The sequence below is a fragment of the Haemorhous mexicanus genome, chromosome 1 (assembly GCF_027477595.1).
Source record: "Haemorhous mexicanus isolate bHaeMex1 chromosome 1, bHaeMex1.pri, whole genome shotgun sequence".
NCBI classification, from domain to species: domain Eukaryota; kingdom Metazoa; phylum Chordata; class Aves; order Passeriformes; family Fringillidae; genus Haemorhous; species Haemorhous mexicanus.
This window is the reverse complement of record NC_082341.1, coordinates 128986643-129006466: the sequence shown is the minus strand read 5'-3', so window position 1 is coordinate 129006466 and position 19824 is coordinate 128986643.

Sequence of the window (19824 nt, the reverse complement as noted above, 5' to 3'; positions counted from 1 at the left end):
CTCTATATTCATATAATACTGCAAATAAATATAAATATTTCATAGAGAAATTCGAGACAGATGCTGGTGATTCTATTGCCCTTTATAATGGTAAAAACCAGAACATATCCAGCAAACCTAATGACAGTAGAAGAGATGAAAACTTCTCCATAAATTTAGTGAAAAGGCTTATGAGGAAGCAGATCAAATTAAAGCATGGATGTAGTAGCTGGTCATAATTTTCTTCTCTGTTACATGACACTACACTTTACTGATCATATAGAGGTCAAGACAGGATTTTTAATAATAAATCATAAATTAATTAATCCTAAATTAATAAATCAATAATACAGGTGCAATGTTTATGAAAAATTTGCATATCTATTGTGTCTCTATTAAGAAGAAAGAAAACACTAAGTTACTATCACTAGCAGAAAACCAGGTTAATCTTTAATGTCTTGATGATTAAATAACAGAATTTTAATATTTCTTATTTAACTATTTTTTGACACATCAATTTTTACATGTGGTTCAGTAAAGTGCAGTGTTCAGTGTTTGTCAACAACTTGCATGGCTCAGTTTTTCTGTCACTTTTGTAATCTGTGCACTGAAGTAAGAGCAGAGTTTATATATCTGTGTATACACCTGTTACTGTCAACAAAAGGGTAAATCTGTCATAATGTTTGTTAAAACTGAATTCTACTGCTCTGCTGATGGGCAGTAGTCTGCTGATTGGTTTTCATGACTGATTGAAAGACCAGGTTTGTTTGGATGAGGTGTCTGCTGGAGAGATATTTGTGAAGACAGGTTTGGGTGCAGCCCCCGAAGGTAATTTAATTTCTCCATGCAAAAAAAATATTGCTTTTGGAAATCACCAAAGTTCAGAGGTGGTGACTGGCTTTTCTTGGTTATCTGGTCTGTGATGGACATTTAGTAATTTCCAGCATGAAAGGCAGAACTGAAAGCTTATCAAAAAACAAGAGACAAACCCTGTAACACTCAATGAACAGTACAAGACCTCATGGAGGGGGAAAGCCCCTTTCACTAGCAAGCTGAATGTGAATTTGAAATGGAAATGCAGCTGGTGATCTGTGGCTATGATCAATGCTTACTCCATATTTCCTTAACACTGCACCAGCAGAGAGAGGTCAGGATAATGATACAGAGCATTGCTCAGCCTGGAGAAGAGAAAGCTCCAGAGAGACCTTACAGCAGCCTTCCAGTACCAAAAGGAGCCTACAAGAAAAAAGGAGACTTTTTACAAGGGCATATAGTCCCCACAGAACAAGGGGAAGTGTTATTAGGCTAAAAGATTGTGGGTTTAGATTAGACATTAGAAAGACATATTTTACTGTGAGGGTGCTGAGACATAGGAACCAGCTGCCCAAAGAGGTTATGGACACCCATCCCTGGACGTGTTCATGGCCAGGTTGGAGGGGGCTTTGAGCAACCTGGTCTAGAGGAAGGTGTCCCTGCCAATAGTAGGGGGTTGAAACTAGATTATTTTTAAGGTTCCTTCCAACCCCAACAATTCTGATTTTTGTAGTCTATTGTGATTTTGTTTTCTATTATTCTATGATTCTGTACACATATCTCTTTAGCCTGCAGATTTTCTACTTTTCTGCTGCCAGGAGAACTTAAAGGAACATATATTTCACTCATACTTTCAGCTTTGGGGATTATGGATTCACCATGTCATAACAGCATTTATTTTAGTTCATATCAGGAAGAGGGACATTTAATCTCTAAACTCTCTAAAGTGAATTTATTGACTCAGTGCAACATCAGAACATCTTTTTACCCCTTTTTCTTCTCTTCTCCCTGAAATGTGCACTGTGTACACTTCAGCCTTATTTAGTCTTTTTTTTTTGTTGTTCTTTCTCTGGTCTTCCTTTCTCTCTCTATTTCCTTTTGTCCTTGCATAACAGACACATCAGTGTGCATCAGTTTTCTTTGCATTCAGAATCAGTTGTCCATGGCACAAAGCACTAAAGCTGAAGAGCAGAGAGGAATGCAATTATGGCAGGACAATATCCTGCCTTGGAGAGGCTTCAGAACAAACTCTGATATGTAATGAATCAATATACAGTTGCCATGGCAACCTTCAGGGATCACATTTGACCTTGCTACCATGGAATCCTTCCCTTAAGAAATAGGCAAACAAGAGTGTTTGCTGCATGAGCCCTCACACTCCTGATCAAACCTGAACACCAAGCTCTGAACAGCCTTGCAGCGCCTGTGGTGCCATTAGTATAAAAAAAATAATGCATTAAATTGTGGCTCCATCTTTGATGATTCTTTGAGGTCACAAGTATGGAAACAAATTGGAATTCTAAGCTTCCTGGGATCAGATTCTGCCTGTATAGAATGAGTTGCAGAAAAAAACAACCAGAAGATCTCATTGTCTTTCTGTGTGTTTTATTACACTATCTTAAATCACAGCTTTGGGAGGAGGGATTAACAAACGTAGTGAACACTCATCATGGCTAATCTTGGGCTGTGGGATCTCTTGGGTCTGTAAAACACTGAGCTGTTCTCAACTACTTTATTACTGCCTTGCAACAGTTAAGAATACAATTGAAAATATGCCAAAAGCAAAAAAAAAAAAAACTAAGCAAGAGATTGGGGGGAGTAACTGTGGTACTCCCATTGATGTTGGGGACTAAGCATTGCCTCCTCTGATGCTTTGAGGCCAAAGGGGTGCATACAAGTGTATGCTACTCAAATGACATAATTCCTCTTGCCTTCTTGTAGCGTGGTATTCACCACATGCTGGCAGCTCAGATCCTTCTTGTTTTAATAATCCTTCTCTTGATATACAGCTTCTTATTATTTCCTGACTGTTAATTTTTACAGGCTTTCCTTTTTGAATTACTGACACATGGCGCATTACAGTTTGATTCTCTTACAACTGTGCTGTTTGAACACATAAAAAAAATAAAAGCTTGTATTATGCCTAGGGACACTTTAAACCACCATCTAATAAAAATCTTTAATATGTAGTTCTTGCTCTTTGGAAAGGTTTATGTACAGCAGGTTTGTGTTCTGTTCCCTGGTGAGTCTTTGTATGGAACTATATCTGACCTCAATATCAAGCAGATCAAATTGTTTGGGTTTCTTATTCCCTCCAATTTTTGTTGTTTTGGTCTGATTGTTTGGTTTTTGGTTTTTTTTCCTGAAAGGATTATAAAACACAGAAAAATGGAATCACTGCCTCTCACCTGAGGAGAAATGTTCATACTAAGAAACCTGCTAGTTTGCTGAAGTGTGTCAATGGATTTTCAAGTGACAGGAGGTAGGAGGTGATGAAATGGATGTAAGTTAATACAGGTGCATTTTTTTCTGTGCTCACTTTTTCTAGGTTTACCTTTTGAATGACCTTAACATGATTAATTTTACATATTTTTGCTTTTGGAAAACTTTTCCTTATAATGTGGTTACCTTTCAGGATAAGAAAAATAAAATTTATGGGGAAATATTTGATTTCTAATAAATTTAGGTTTCTGAATGATTTGCACTTTTGCAAAAAGTGTCCTACCCAAGTAGGGTACTGGGTGCTGTGTGTTAAATTGGCCTAAGGGAATAGGATCTACAGCCTTTCTGTTAGCATCTGCATCCTCTTTTTGAAAAGGGAAAACTTAATTTGAAAAACATTTTGTAGATATAAGAAAAATCTTCGTGATCTTTTTCAGCCCTTATGAGTGCATTCATTCTATCAGATTTTCTACTTCTTTCAAACCAGTTGTATGTCTTTGGAGTCTCTTTATGTTTGGATAATGGTGTACTCTTAATAGCAGCCCATGTGTGATTTTCTTTGTGTATCACTGGAAAAAATGCAACCCAGGTGATGAATGGTACAGTAATAAAAACTGTTTTCTCTAACAAATTAGATAAATAATTTGTAAAAATTTTACATCATTATAGAAACAAAATCTGCCTATTTTATGCAAGGGGTTTAGATCTGTTCAAGTTAAGCACAAAATTGAATTTTGTACTTCTTTCACAGTTTTATTCTGCAGGCAGCTCATTTTAGATTTGACACTTTCCCACAGTTTTTAGTTCTAAACAGTGCCCAGATAGTGTTTTGTATTATATTGCAGTGTTTTATTTTTCAGTTCTCACCTTTTTTTTTCTGATTAAGATAATGTGTAATGTATCAGATATGACTACAATTACAGTGTTTGACCTTTCAAATGACTGTACTCTCTCTAAGTATTAATCCAGTTGGCAAGTAGTTAATGTCTTCAACCTGTGTTTTATGTCAGCCTGCTTAGCTTTGTGAGGATCTAGCAAAGCTGGGGCAGGAGAGGGCCGGGGTGATAAGCTCCTGCAGGCATGGAGGCTCCTAATGTTAGTACATCACTCTGGTATCAGATAGTTTTGAAGAAACCTTCCTCATTCAGTATTTTTAATGCACCCTAAGAAAGACAGAAAAAAAAAAAAAAGATGTGCATAGGTCATCATGAACTTGCACTTTTCTTTAAAAATCTCTGACACAATCTCACATCTTTCTGTAAGTTCATATGAGCAGATAAAACTGCATTTATCAATATGCTGAGAGGCCCATAAGATACCACCTCTGCTCTATTCAACAAGGCATGCTGCAAAAAAACTGATGTTTACCAAAACTTGCTCTCGCTGTTGGCAAAAACTTGCCAAGAGGCTCCTGTATCAAGGACAGCTCTGACTAGAGAAAAGAAAGTATTCTTAATAGTGATGGTGGTTTTGGGGGGCCAAACAGAGGAACCTAGGGGTCACTTTCAGCTGAAACTGTTCTAGGCTATATGTTTTTTGTTCTTATGTAAATAGAACAAGTCCCTTCTGTTTCTGTTTTATTGCTAAGAAGTTTCTTGGTACACTGCTTTGTGGTACAAAGCAGTGCATCTGCTGCTTAAACTTCCATTTGCTAAACCATCAATACTTGGTTTCCATTCATTCATTCTTTCTTTGATATCAGAATTGCCAAATCACCCCTCAGTATATGTTCCCTACCAGGCAAAACTGCTGGATTAGAAACATCTGCAAGGCTCCATTTATCAGACTTCCAGACTCTGTGCTACTGAGAAGGGTTATTTAGCACCTTATGGGCCTATTCAGTTGCAATCCTTCATAACCTGCCTTCTCTTACTCCTTGCTTGCAGGCTTTTATACTCAAAAATACACTTAGGAGGTTGGCTGCCAACAGAGGAGGTGATGGGGCAGGGGGGAGAGTGAGGGAATATGATGGAAAGGGGGAAAGGCTGACATCAGTAAGACAGGGGAAGCAAGCATGAAGCTGCTTAGGAAAGGGAATGCAGAGGAGCATGAGCAATACCCAGGTAGGAAAATCACTAACCTATCAAAACAGTAAGAGCTGAAGATCAAGGCAAGGTCTGTCATAAGAACTGGATGGATCCTTGAAGCCTGTTTAGCTTGCAGAAGATGGAGGGACCTAGCATGTGATGGTTAGGAAAAGGATTTAGCAAAGTTGGAAGTCAAAGAAGGCATATTCCTATTAAGGCCATGTTTCAACACTGTCCTCTTTAACTTAGGCCTCATGTTACATCAGTGTTAGATGAGTTTTCTCATCTCTCAGGTCCATTAGAATGGCACAAGTATTGCTCAGTGTCTTTGTATCCTACAACAAAAATTCACTTTTCTTCCTCTCTTACAAAATCTCCCCAGAAGCCCAGCCATGATGGTGTGGCTACAGAGGTCATGCAGGCTGTCAGACTTGCAGACCTGAGTGACAAGGATGCCACACCCCATGGCCATGCCTCAGTTTTGCTTTCTGTCAGCCAGTGTGTAGCCTGCTGCTCTTCTAGGGCCAGCACAAGCAGGGGAACACCATGGGTGGCTGAGTTGTTACAGGGAGCAGTGGCTGGTGGGGATGGAAAATCAGGCTGCCTTGGCCACTAGCAGTGACTGCACTCTCCCATTTCCCTGTGGGGAACAGAACTCTCCGGGGCTTTGCTTTCTTCTTTCTCTGTATCACTTCTTCTCTCTTCCCCATCCTGCTTCCTGCACTGCTCCTCCCTTTAGCACAGCAGAGTAGTCAATACCCCTCACATTTGGATGGACAGTTTATGTTAGTTGAACAAATAGAAATTTAGAACTCCTAGAAATTTAGATGCTCCTTTTGCTTCTCCCAGTTGGATTTTGCTCCTCCTGATAGTTTTAACTTAGCCACATTTGTTGACTGTCTTCTCTTCATTTCAATTGTCCTAACTGGCAGAATACAACTTCACTGTGCCTCACACAAGGGTAAGAGAAATGTTTCAGACAAGCAGCTAGGCTGGCCAAAGTCATGCTGTTTTCAGACAAATCTGTGCTAAATTGCCTCACTAGTTTCACAAGAGCCCACTAACAAAAGATCTTTCCTGCAGAGCAATCCTGAGAGTTGAAAAATAAGTTTGAAATGAATGTTCAAGGAACTTCATATAATCATAGAATGGTTTGGGTTGGAATGGATCTTAAAGCTCTTCTAATTCCAAATCTCCAGACCTGGACAGAGGCCAGTTTTCTCAGGGCCCTGTTCAACCTGGCCAGAAATGGCTCCAGGGATGGAGCATCCACAGCTTCCCTAGCAGCCTGTTCCAGTGTCTTGCCAGCTGCACAGCAAAGAATTTCTTCCTAATATCTATTTTAAAACTACACTGCTTCAGCTTAAGGCCATTCCCCCTTGTCCTTACAAGCCCTTGTAAAAAAAAGTCCTTCTCCATCTTTTTTGTAGGCACCTTTAGGTACTGGAAGGTGCTATTAGGTCTCCCTAGAGCCTTCTCTTTTCCAGGCTGAACAACCACAACTCTCAGCCTGTTTTCACAGGAGAGGTGCTGGAGCACCTCTGCTCGTATTTGTGGCCCCCATCTAGACTCAAATATGCCCATGTTTATAAATATCCCCTTATCAGACAGGTGTTTGTGCCCATTATGAGCAACAGAGCCATATCTGGAAGCCATTCAGATCACAGATCACTGACCACACACAATTTCTCCCCTGCTACTGGTGCCTCAGGTTTTAGCTTTTATATTTTTCAGATTCTGTACTGCTTTAGTGTGTAGTTCTGAGCTTCATATTAAGGGATGGTAAGCTCTCTTCATAGAGTAGGTAAACAAAACAGTTCTTTCTTTAGCTGGGGACCAAGGACAACCAATCCAAATTTCAGGCCTGAGAGCATAAACAATGGCAAAACGAAGAGAGAAAAAACAAGAAGGATGGGACTTCATGGGCTAAAGCTATAATAGGACAATTAACCCCAATATGTAAATGGACCAGAACTTATAAAAGTGTGAGACCCTGTGACCAGTTGTCCATTTTGTGACCATTTTTGGTTCATCCTGGCTGGGCTCCTGTACTGCCCAAGGTGGATCCTTTGAGGCCTCCTAATAAATACCTACCTTATTCTTTAACTCCATCTAGCCTCTGTTCTAGGTCAGCCTCCACAGGGCATTAGAACAACTTGATGGTGGTCACCTGGGAGGGCAGTCTCTACCTTCCCACATTTCCAGCTGAGGCCAGATCTTCCCAGACTCCAGTGTGGTGATGAGGATGTTTCCAAGAAAACCAAGAAGGCCCCTTCACTAGACTGTTTTTCTTCTGTTTGCATAAGTAATTGATATTGGGTTAAAGGGGAGTGTTACAAGGCCTATTTTAAAGGAATAAATCTTGGCTTGGGAAAAATATCAAACAGCATCAGAACAAACTGACCAAACTCGGTTTGAAGAAAATGCAGTAATTTGCATTTGCCAACTGAAATCCAGTCTTATATATAGCCAAAAAGGAACCAAAAGTATTCCCTACAGGTTTCTCATTTATTTTTACTGCATTTAGAAGCTAACTGCAATTATTTATATCAGACATACAAAATCCAGACTTGCAAAGTTCATGGAGAAGACCAGGCCAAACACTTAGATACAAAGCGCAGTGTTTCCTTCAGCTTCCTTTGGATCCCGGGTGTTAGAGGTCTCCTGTGCAGAGAAGGCTGAGGAAGCCATTTGCAGAGCACAGCAAGGTTTCTAATTCTTAGGTATGATCAATGCTGCACATTCTGGAGTGCCATCTACTGGCTTTTCATTAACTATTTACATACTCAAACAGAAAGTGCTCCTGTAACCTCTGGTGTAAACAAACAAGACAGAATCCCTGTAGGATGGTTCCTATGTTTCAAAATCTGATGCAGGGGACTGTATCTCAAGATGTGCTCTCTCCAAGAAGAATAATAGAAAAACAAAGGATAAAATCTCTAAAAATTTTAAATATAAGCCAAGAAATTGTGTATTTTAGTCATTCTCACATGCAAGCATGTTGACAGGAAATAAAATATATTCAGTACCTATTTGCCTACTGTCACCAGGAAAAAGAAATTTTCTTTAAATTAAAACTGAATTTTTTTTTTTTTTTGTGAAACAAAACGTTGAATTTATTTTGGTTCTGTGTGCAATATTTTAGTTTATAATAGTTTCAGAGATGTGAAATAATTTCTTGTCTTTCTAAGAGGAAAATTGCCATAAACTTTTTAGACCAAGCACTCATTTTAAAATGAGAAAATAATTTATTACCAAAGAGCATTAAATTTAACATTTTTGGTATTTTAAAAATTAAACACATAAATTTTAATTATTTAGCATGAAACATCATGAAATATTCCAAAATCCCTAAGTCAAATAATTTTTTTTTCCTTTGGTAGATGAAAGGCATGTAATGTTCAACAGAGAATTTTCTGGCCCAGCTGTACACTGTAGATTTTTTTCTCTATTTAAATTTGGCCAAAAAAAAAAAAAAAAGAAAAACAAAAAGAAAAACAAAAAGAAAAACAAAAGGCAATTTAGCACAACTTTGTGTTTTTAAGACAAGACTTATACATTCTTTTCTGAACTGTACAGATAAAGTTCATTGTATCTAATAAGAGCTTGAATCTTTCCTGCTGCATTAGTGTTAGTACGATTCTAAAAAAATCATACTAAAAATTGTAATTGGGAAATGTATTTGACTCTTAGAGTCCAATTTTTCACATTTGTGCTCCCAGCTTGCCATTGCTACTGAGAAGATGAAGCTATATTTCATTACTAGGCTTGACCTGTAAGAATAATGCTGATTTAGTTTGGAGAGTATTTTCAGACCAAACTCCCAGCTAGATTTGAATCCACCCCATTGCATTTTGCCACTAGACCTGTCACTTCAGAGGCCAGGGATGATGTCTGAAAGGCTGGTGTTATAAATGGAGAGAAAAGGATTGTTATAATAGTCTCTGGTCCAAGGCTGTAGTGAAAATGGGTATGTTGAACTGAAGCTGAAATCCTTCTAGCATTTCAGAACTGATTGAGTGGGTTGGTGAGAGAAAGGAATAGAAGGTCTATTATAACCCTTTTTCCTTCTGTTTTCCTGCTGACACTGTCTGACAATGAATTCCCAGGATATATAAAGTTTTCAGGTTCACAAGGGCATGGAAAGACCTGGCTTGTTACAGGGCAACAGGAGAAAATGAAGTGCACTAAAAAGTGTATCTCTATTTTCTTATGGTGTGGGGAGTAGTAACTGATATCTTAAATGAAAAAGGTGTAATATGACAAGCTTTTGAAATCAAAGTCATCCTCAATGCAGTCAATAGAAAGCCTCCATTATTTGTCCTACTAAGAAGACTTTTTTTTGCAAGTCTGTAGCTGGTAATATAAAGAGGGAATTAAAACAACAGAAGCTGCCACACACTATATTTCTCAAGGCTTATTTCCTCAAAAGGAAAGGGCTTGCAATTTCATCTGTCCAGCCTATGCAAACAAAACCTGATAACATGAAAACTGTCTTCCATTTATTTGTTTTATGAACGAAATATTTTTCCATATCTGTTGCTTAATCCCAAGCTCTGGCAAAGCAAGAAAAAACTCTGCCCAGCCTTCCAAATTCCAATAGTCTGCCCAACCTATTTTTCCTAGAATTCTTTGGCGTTGTCTAAATATGTAATTTCTTTGGTCATTGTTAAATTTTATAATGTTTCCTCTAAGCAATTTTTTTTATTCAAATAATTCCAGTCCATAAAATTTCCCATCATTAGAAACCGGATAAAACAAAAAAACCAAAACAACACTAAATTGTTTAGTTTAGAATACTTATTTGAGTTCAAAATAACATTTTAGTTACTCCTGTTCTCATCTACATCTGAAAAGTTCTGTCCCTGGGCAGCTCTGTTCTCTGTCATAGATTGTTATTTGCTTTCATGTAAAAAAATTCGAGATTTGTCTGTTTTATAGCTATTCCCATGATGATAATTTTCATTTCTTTCCTTATAAACTGTCATGCATTTCAGAACTCTGCCTGCTAAATTTTCTTGTTTGGCAGTCTCACACTGAAAACAGTTAAGCTGTTCTTCATGAGCAGCACTTTTCTACAATAGCTTTAAATATATATCCCTGTTCAGTGAGTGTTAAATGATTTTTTGTTTTTCTGAGCATTACAAACCTGTTTTTGTAATACCTGCGTTTTGCTGTTTGTGGAAGATGCATTCTGTGGCAGTACACCATGAAGGAAGCAGACATCTAGTTACTGACATTTCAAGCAACACTCTTCAAAGGCAGATGTGTTATCCTTTTAAGACAGTAGCTGACAGCTTGCATTACTCAGGTAGCTCTTCTTTCATCACAGTTATTGTTCTTTCCTTTAAACTGCTCAGTTATGTGTCCTATGACCTTGTGAGTTAGCAGCTGTTAGTATAAATGGGAAGAAGACCCAAGCACTGAATTCCCCCTTGAGAATCAGCCCTTGATATCTGGCACCTCTGCTCACTGGCACATTGACTGCATAGCAATTATCTTGAAGTCTGATTAAGCTGGTGAACACTGCAATTCAATATATTTGCCGCCTTACCACACTAATTAGGGAAGAAAATCCAATGTGCCATACACCATGCTGGGCTATTCTCCTGATCAAACCCATGGTGAGTCCTGTAATCTCTCCTTTTTTATTTTGAACTTCATAAGCACTTAACTGAGCCTCTGCAGTGGTAGTCATGGACTAAATTACAGTGCTCCTAGCCAAGGCCCAACCAAATTCTTTCCTACCAAGTGAGACTTGATAATATAAACATCATTAAGAAATCAATTCCAGAAGAAAGTATCATTCCTTCTGCAGCTCAAAAGTATCTTTATCCATAATGGTGTCAGTACTTCACCACTAAACACCTCACAGGTCTCAGTGATTATTTGGATAGAAGATGTCATTTAACCAGACATATTCTTAACTTGCTTCACGTGACCTACATCAGCAAAGAACAAAAGCTTCAAAAATTCCATAAAATGCCCCATTAACCTCCCAAATGTAAGATGACAGTGTTCATATTGGAGATTTTTGCTAATTTTTTGAGTTTTACTCTTTATATTAAGCCATTAAATAAAGCAAAGAGGCTTGGGGCAGATCTGTTTCAGTTTGTTGGCTGCGTTTAGCAAGTGGATTAATTTCCTCCTGCTGAAATTTTGACTTAAGGACTATCAATCCTTCTGCATCTTGGAACATTAAACATTGCTGCTCATTTTCAGCTTTCTTTCTAAGTGTGACTCAAATGTTTTCTTGAAATGTAGACAATTTCCTGGGGCTCTTACTGTGGCATAAGGCACCACCAGATTGCAGAGGGTGCCACAGGGTGGTCATCTCCAGGCAGCCTTCCAGATGGAGAGAGACAGTGATTTGGAGAGGCGGCTGACGTCTTCATTGCTGAGCTAAACCTTCACCTGCCCTCAGCAGCGGGTAAACTGCAACTGACTGTGGGCAAGAGTAAAGCAAATATTTTACCCTTAAACCCAATAAACAACCATTTAGAACAATTTTTCACTATCCCAATTATAGAATTTATAAACTCCCTTTCACCTAAACATGACACTATTATCAGGAAAAGCAGTGAGAAGTGCCATGGACATATGAACAAGACTCCACTTTAACCTGAGATATATCCATTCCAGCCCTGTGCCATCTTTCACCAAGAAACAGCAGAACTGGAGCATCAAATATTAATAATGTTTAGAGAATTAAGTGCAGTTGATCTATAGAGTATAAAAACTGTAACACTAGAAAGTGCTAATAATTTTAAATAATGCATAGATTCAAATAAATCCAAATCTGCTCATAGCTTTTCTGTGAGAAAAATATGCCTAAACTATCCATGTTAATTATTTATTATAAATTATGTGTGTCCTTTAGATTGCTACGAAAAAGTATTCCAGTATGGTCTGTGACCAGCCTGAGGGGTCAGTGACATTTTAGGTGCTGCTGTAGATGTAGAAGGACACCAGTCCCTCCTAAGTACCACACCTGCCAATCCCATATGGATGTCTCAGACACCCTGGAGCTTGCTCACATCAAAGGACATTAGATGCCATTGTTAAGACCTCTGAAAGAAATGTCAGATATCACATTTGGCCCACAGTCCTCTACCCGGCAGGACATGAGTATGCCCAAATCTTTTGCCACATCTGCCATATGGATGTCCTGGAGAGCTCTACGGTGTCACAGGTGCATCCTAAGATCCTCATCAACTCAGTGGAGCACAAGAAAGAATTTAGCTGACCAACCAGGCTCTTGGAAGAAGACAAACCTTGCTCTGAGCTCCAGATTTATTGTCTTAGATCTTTTGTACATTGAATGTAGATTCTTCTAGTGTTCCCTTTTAACAAGTGCACAGAGCATACAGGCAGAAGTAACAATGGGCAGATGTTTGCTGTGAAATTTAAAAGTCATTCTAAGACATCCAAACTTTTAAATTTGAGAATGCGATTTTTTAGCATTATTTCAACTTGATTATTATGCTGTCTCTATCACATTCTATAACCTGTCTAGCTGGTGTCATTTTTCTTACTACAGATTCAAAAGCCCATTTCAAAGGCATTAATTTTCTAAAGATAAAGTCAAAAAACGACTGTTAGATGTTATTGTGAGGCTGGAGTAAGGGGAGTACGGTTACTAAGTGAAAATTGATACTTGTGAAGTTTTAACAAAGCATACCTGGGTAGGACAGCTGATTAATTTCTCTTTAACATTGAAAATGTGGTCATCACTGTTTTCTTTTAGAGTAAACTGTGCTTTCTGTTTTACAATATCCAAAATGGCCAAGAACTAGTGATGATCCAATTTCTATTTCCAGTTTGGTAGCAAATTAAATCAAGGCAGGGAGTATGAAGGTAGCTGTTATTTCACCATGATTTTCTTTCTGTGTTATTCTTGGATTACCCAAAATAATGGCTGTCTGATCATAGAAAATGCCATTTCTTTGTAATGTTGCTACAGTTACCCCATTCAGAGCTCAAATAAGCAGGTTAGAAACTATACCTACTATGGTACAGCAAGGAAGCTGAAATGATCAGTTTGTACAAGTGGGACAACAGAATTTTGAGTGCAACAGCAAGCCAGGAATATTAACAAAACACTTACTACAGGTAGTTTGTATTGTTACAGGATGTTGGCTTCAATTTTCATTAATTTTTTTTTCCCTCAGTGCTCAGAATTTACCACTGATATTCGTGCATTGAAAATTAGGCTTCTTTAATGATTCTAGAAATTCAGAGATGCTTGTTAACTACTGTATTTAAGGGGAAATTTTTTAACAGTACTGAAAGGATCACAAATACTGGAAGTTTAAGGATTTATCAGAAATCAACTTTTAACAAACTTTAGTAAATTTAAGGTTCAGTATATCAGCCATGTGCAGTTGACTTGATGTATGCCTGGCCAAATACCCCGAGGTGCATCAGAAAAAGAAGAAATCTTTTTCATTCTCTTTATCAAAGACAGCAGCTCCAAGATAGGAACATTATCTGAGTTGATAATGAGAGACAGCAAAAGGATGTCAAATTGCTATTACAGCAGCCTACTCAACCAGAATGGAATTCCTCATGACACAAAGTCCTTGGTGCATAATAAATTAAGCGTATGAAAACACATTTCCAAATATTATACTGCTCATATCTGGTATAACATACCTTGTAAAAATTGCATTATTGCAACCATGGCAAAATTTGGAACTCCCTCAGCAAACTGAAATAATGTAGCAAGAGAAGGAGTGCTTCTGAATTTGGTTCATTACTGCACCATAGTACAGAGTTACCATTACCTATGGGCAAGATCTTTTTTGCAATAAAATATTGAAACTTACCCTTTATTTTGAGTATTTAAACAACTCAGTTTGCATTATATATCAAACTTTTTTTCCCCAGTTTCTTGCTGGTGTTTTTATCCCTGAAGTACTTCTGCTTCTGAAGTCTTGAAGAATTTTTCTGGAGTTATGATAATGACTAAGTATTTTTAATTTGTGTCATTTAATTTAGCAATTAGAGCCCTATCATGTAGCAGCACAAAGATACTGTTTTAATATCTCCCCAAAACTATCATCATTTCTATCACATTATGTATTTGCCTGCTGTTCAAATAATGGACTCTCTTTTCTCCTTTCCCTTCACTCTCTAGAGAGTAGTTTGAAATGCAACTCGTTCAAGTAGAACTTTAGGTTATTTTTCTCTGTATTTGATTCTTGTTTACACTGTAAGAATGTGAAGAAATCAGAGTAGGAATTTGCAAATTATTGACATGGGAGTACAATTCAATGGTCCTTGTGTACTTAGATTACCCACGTGTGATTGAGTAATCTGTGCATGTCAAAAACTAATACTCAAAGTAGAACACAGCTGGCTGTGCAAGAAGCTGGCACAAAAGTGACTGGGTGCAAACAACCCATGAATAAATGTGTGGATATTACAGGAAGGTTTCAAATGTGTGGATATTACAGGAAGGTTTCAAACACACAGATCAACACAAACTGCCACCCACCACTGTGACATGGGATTGGCTTTAACAGAGGGCTGGACCCTTCAGGCCTCTAAATACTCTGAAACCATCAAACAGAATTCTGTCTTTCTTCTGCTCTCCTAAAAATTTAAAATTAGCAAATACATACTTCAGGGATATACTGCAATACAGAAATGGGCTGGAAAGATTCATCGCCCTTGTGAAATGTGGAGAAAGTAACCACCTTCCATTTCTTACTTCGCTTTGCCAAAACTCCTGTGCAGAAGTAACAGACTGATTTTTCTGAGTTTTTAGGTTTGACCACTTACCAAGTGTCTGGACACCTGCCACTTGTATCAAATGTTAACATTTAACCTACAGCTATACTGAATAGCTAACAGACTCAGACTTCTTGGAAATGAAAAATACATTCCTTCATAATAATGGGGCACATAATAGTTCTGTGCACCCAGAGGCTTCATTTCCTGAGTGCTACTGAGCCTCAGATAGTGTGCTGTAAACTCCCATTTTTTTTCCCCCTCAAGATTAAATAAGGAAGAAAATGTAGTCATTCTAAGAACTAACATAGTTTATTGAAATTCCTAGAGTTCTATGCAGGAGTTAAATGAGAACAAGTCTCCTGATAATTTCTCTATACCAAGGAGGAAAAAGTATTTCTAGTAGAGTCATTCCAGGATAGAATTAGCAGTAATAGCATCACATTAAAAGAAGTGTTTTCAAGCCATTTGAAAATGGTGAATTTGCTGATATTTACTTACATAATTATGCAGAGCTGAAGGAGAGCTTCAGCAAGAAATCAAGTCTTACAAAGGCAATTAATTTAATTTTAGAACAAGGATTTTCATTTAATTGTGCACTTTAAGGTTCTTTGCATGGGTCAGAAATCTTCTCAACTAATCCTTTTTGTCCTAGCCTTAGCTTACACAAACACATCTCAGTACATATACTCTTCAGACTTAAATATTTCATGTTCAAGTTGCTGCATGGAAATGTCTCCCCTAGTGGACTCTAGCAGTTCTAGGCATCAATCAGTCACCCAGCCCTCACCATCATGCAGGCAGAGTTGTGCTTATGGGGGACTGAAATACAGTCAGTCACCATCTGGTTTCAACTGAATAGAGGGGGCAAACCTCAATTAATAAGAGAAGGAGGAGGCAGTGATGTCTGGAAGAAGTGCTAACCTCCAAACTACTCTTATTCAACACAAAAATTGCCAGTATGGTGCTCAGTGCATTTTTATAAACCTCAGCCTTACAATCACAGTGCCCTCTATTTTGACTATAAATGCTTCAGGATGTGTTTACAGGACAAACACACTGTCACAGAATCGAAGAATCATTTAGGCTGGAAAAGTCTTTTGAGATGGAGTCTAACTGTTAATGTAGCACTGCCATTTTCACCACTAAACCATGTTCCTAAGTGTCATCATCCACACATTTTTCTAACACTTCCAGGAGATTTCACTACTTTTCTGGGCAGTCTATTCCTGACCATCGTTTCAGTGGAGAAATCTTTTCTAATATCTGATTGAAACCTCACCTTACACAACATGAGGCCATTTCCTCTCATCCTGTAGCTTGTTCTTTGGGAGAAGTAACCCCCACCTGGCTACAGCCTCCTTTCAGGCAGTTGTAGAGAGTGATACAGTCCTCCCTGAGCCTCCTTTTCTCCAGGGTGAACAACCCCAGCTCCTTCAGTAGCTCCTTGTCTCCAGACCCTTCACCAGTTTTGATGTCCTTCTCTGGACAGGCTTCAGCATCTCAGCGTCCCTCCTGTAGAGAGGGGCCCAAAACCAAACACAGGATCTGAGGTGCAGCCACACCAGTCTCAAGCCCAGGCTTGGTTTTTTGACAAAGCTTCCCTTTTCAGAATGGTTGGTACCTCAGCAATCCAAACACAGAGATCCATGCTGCTCCAAAGCACAGCAACTGAATCTCTGGGAAAAGCCCCCTTGCCTTTCCCACTCGATGGTACCTTGCCAAAGCAGCAGAAACATAGGTGGCTGACATAGAAGAGCCCACCCTGGTCTGTCACTCCCACTACAGGTGCAGTAAGGTCTGAGATGCTTTTCTTTTCAACCAGGCATATTCAGTACCAATCCATTGCCATAATCTTACTTATTATTCTGACTTTAATAAAGTGGTTTCTTTAGTATGCAGTGATGCATTCTCTGAAAATGAGAGCTCTCATTATTTCTGTTTCAAGGTGAGACACAGGAGAGTGGACTTGCAGTGGCTGGCCTGTAACCAATAGCCTGTGAATGATGCAATAATGATTTATGAAGTCATGAATTTGTGGAGAAAGTGGGTTACATACCTAATTCATGATTTCTTACTGACTCCTGTCATTCAGGAACTAGAGAGCATCAAGTGAGATAATCAGATGGCAAACTCAAAACCAATGAGGTTCTTCACACAGTCCCAAGGCAAAATTTGGGCAGCACAGTAGGGGTTTCTGGTTGGCATAAAACTTACCTGACCAAACCACGCATTAAAAAAAACTATGGAATTGAAAATCTATCCTGGAGGACCCTGCACTTCATTGCTGGAGGCTACAAGACAACTTCAGAAAAGATCTTTGCTATTAGGCATCCACTTTTGACCAGACTCTGAATAAAATCTTTATTCACACCAAACCTTTGCTCTGACCCAATTCATATCCTATTGCTATACTAAACATCCAGAAAATCTGTGCCAGAGCTGTGAATAAATCCTTAGCTGTCCAGAATTTGATAAGCTGAATATATATTCCTGACCTAAATGACAGAAGGTAGAATAAGAAAATTAAACTGTCAAAAAAGGACAGTTTAAATGGTGATGCTAACATGGTGAAGTGGACAAAGGTCAGTCTGCACTGTTTCATGCACTTTTCTTCCTGCTCTACTCAGTGCTTCTTTGTATATCCTAGGCACTAATCTTATCAGGCTCTGTATTTCCTTGTCATAAGGGATGATAGCATGGTATATATTTGAAAGGTTTTTCAGGGTTTTCAAGAAAGAAAAGTGGCCTTTAAACCCCAAGGACAAAGCAATTAAAGTGCAAATATTCAAATGAAATAAGTAAGTATGAATAAAACAGTGACAGGAACTGGGCCTTTAGAAGTGTTAGCTTTAATAAAAAAAAAAAGAAAGCAATTTCAGGAGGTGTATCTGTCTAGGTATTATGTCTCTATGGCATATACCCAAGATTGTTGGTGAAAAGTGTCTTTCACTCCTCCAGCACATTAAGATAAAGTGCTACATCTTACATTTCCTACTGGTATATATAAGCATCAGAGAACCAAGAAGATATTTTAAAATGACATGCATTGACTTGTATATTGATACTAAGATTTTTTCTATACCGCCTGCAAGCAAAAATCACAGAACTATGGTGTTTCCATAGCAACTGCATTTTAATAAGGTGAAATTTCCAGTTTGATAGCGCTGAACAAGTAATAATGTCACTTCCCAATGTTGCAGAAGCTCAGATGTCAGGAAGGTTCAGCATAAAACACAGGGCTAAAATTGATTCTTTGCAACATCCATCTTTATTGCTATTATAATTTTAGGAAAAGCCAATAAAACATATTATTGAAACAGTAATCTTATTTTTCACACACTTCTCATATCATGAAGCATCAACATTTGAGATATGTCAATTTAAAGCTTATTCATACGCCCCCCATAAGAAACATCTTGCTCTTACTGATAGCTCCCTTTTCGCCTTTGCACTTTTACTATACAATACTTCAGGAGAGGGTTCTGGAAATAATTTCCTGGCAATGGGTGTAAAAGCTCAAAAGCTCATACAGTGGCCATTGGTGTACGCTGTTGTTTATCAGTCAGAACATAAAAGCTCACTCGCACTTTTTGCTGCAAAATCATCCTTCCCTTTAGGCAAAAAACTGAATTCAAGTGAGATTTCTTTTTAAGAGCCCAGAAGAAATGACAAACTGGGACCTGGCTTTTAAAGCACTGGAAGATCTTTCAAAGGCTAGACAGGTCTTTGGTTTTCATTTCAGCCTCTTTCTCTGTGTGTGTCATCCAACACAAGCTTTTCTGCAGAGTTACAGTGGCTTTAGGCTGGAGAGACTTGGTAAAATATGAAGCTAAAGCAGAAATTTATCCCCATGACAGGAAACCTCTTCCATGGGTTAAAGTGCAGTGTTTGCAATGTTAAGTGATATTACTCATCTTAGCATGGCACTGACTCCCTTAACAAGTGATGTTACAATTACTTCAGGTTGCAGTATGAGGCTGCACTCTGCAGCCCCTCCCTTATAGTGTAATAAAAATTAAGATTAAAAATTTAAATGAAAGAGAAAATAAAACTAAAACAGAGCTGTGCTCTTCAAGCACATCAAGAAGATGCTTCTTAATAGGTAGTAATGAAATCACTTATTTCCAGAAATTAAGGTTCTAGATAAAATAGGTGCTTACAATAAAATCAGAGTTGACAGAATAGGACTTTTTTCTGAAATTTCTGTTTACAAGATCATTTTCCCCTGTGTTTCACCATGAACCATATGGCTGCATCCATGTTAGTATGCAATCATGCCATTGCTTGAGTGGAGGACAACTGTCAAGGGAAGGGCTATGCACATACTGTAGAGTCATCTAAAAAAGCATGGCTGTAGCCAAATTCCCTATTGCAATTGACTAGTTTTATTTCCCAAGCTGTGCTTGGGACTGTTGGGAACCACTGGTGCTTTGGGTGAAACCTGTGTCAGAAACCATTCCTCTGACTTCCCCAAGCAGAGAGTGGATATCCTTCCCTGGCAGCATTTTATTGATTCATACCTGTTTGTTTTATTGCATTGGTGAAAACGGTGAGTGGCCAAATGTCTGTATACATTGTTTTGTTACTGATAGATTCTACAGCCTGAAAAACATAAAAATCTCCTTATGAGCTATAAAATAATGAAATACATGCTGGTATCTTGTAGAGCACATTTAGGACCAACTGCATGCAATTGCTGTGTATTATTGTGAATTTAACTCAGGTTTTATTGCAATCACAATGTAACTTGGCCAGAGGAAACAGTTTTTGAAAATTTCATCACCTGAAAGTTGGTATAGTATAAAGCCTCTGTGAATTATTTTTT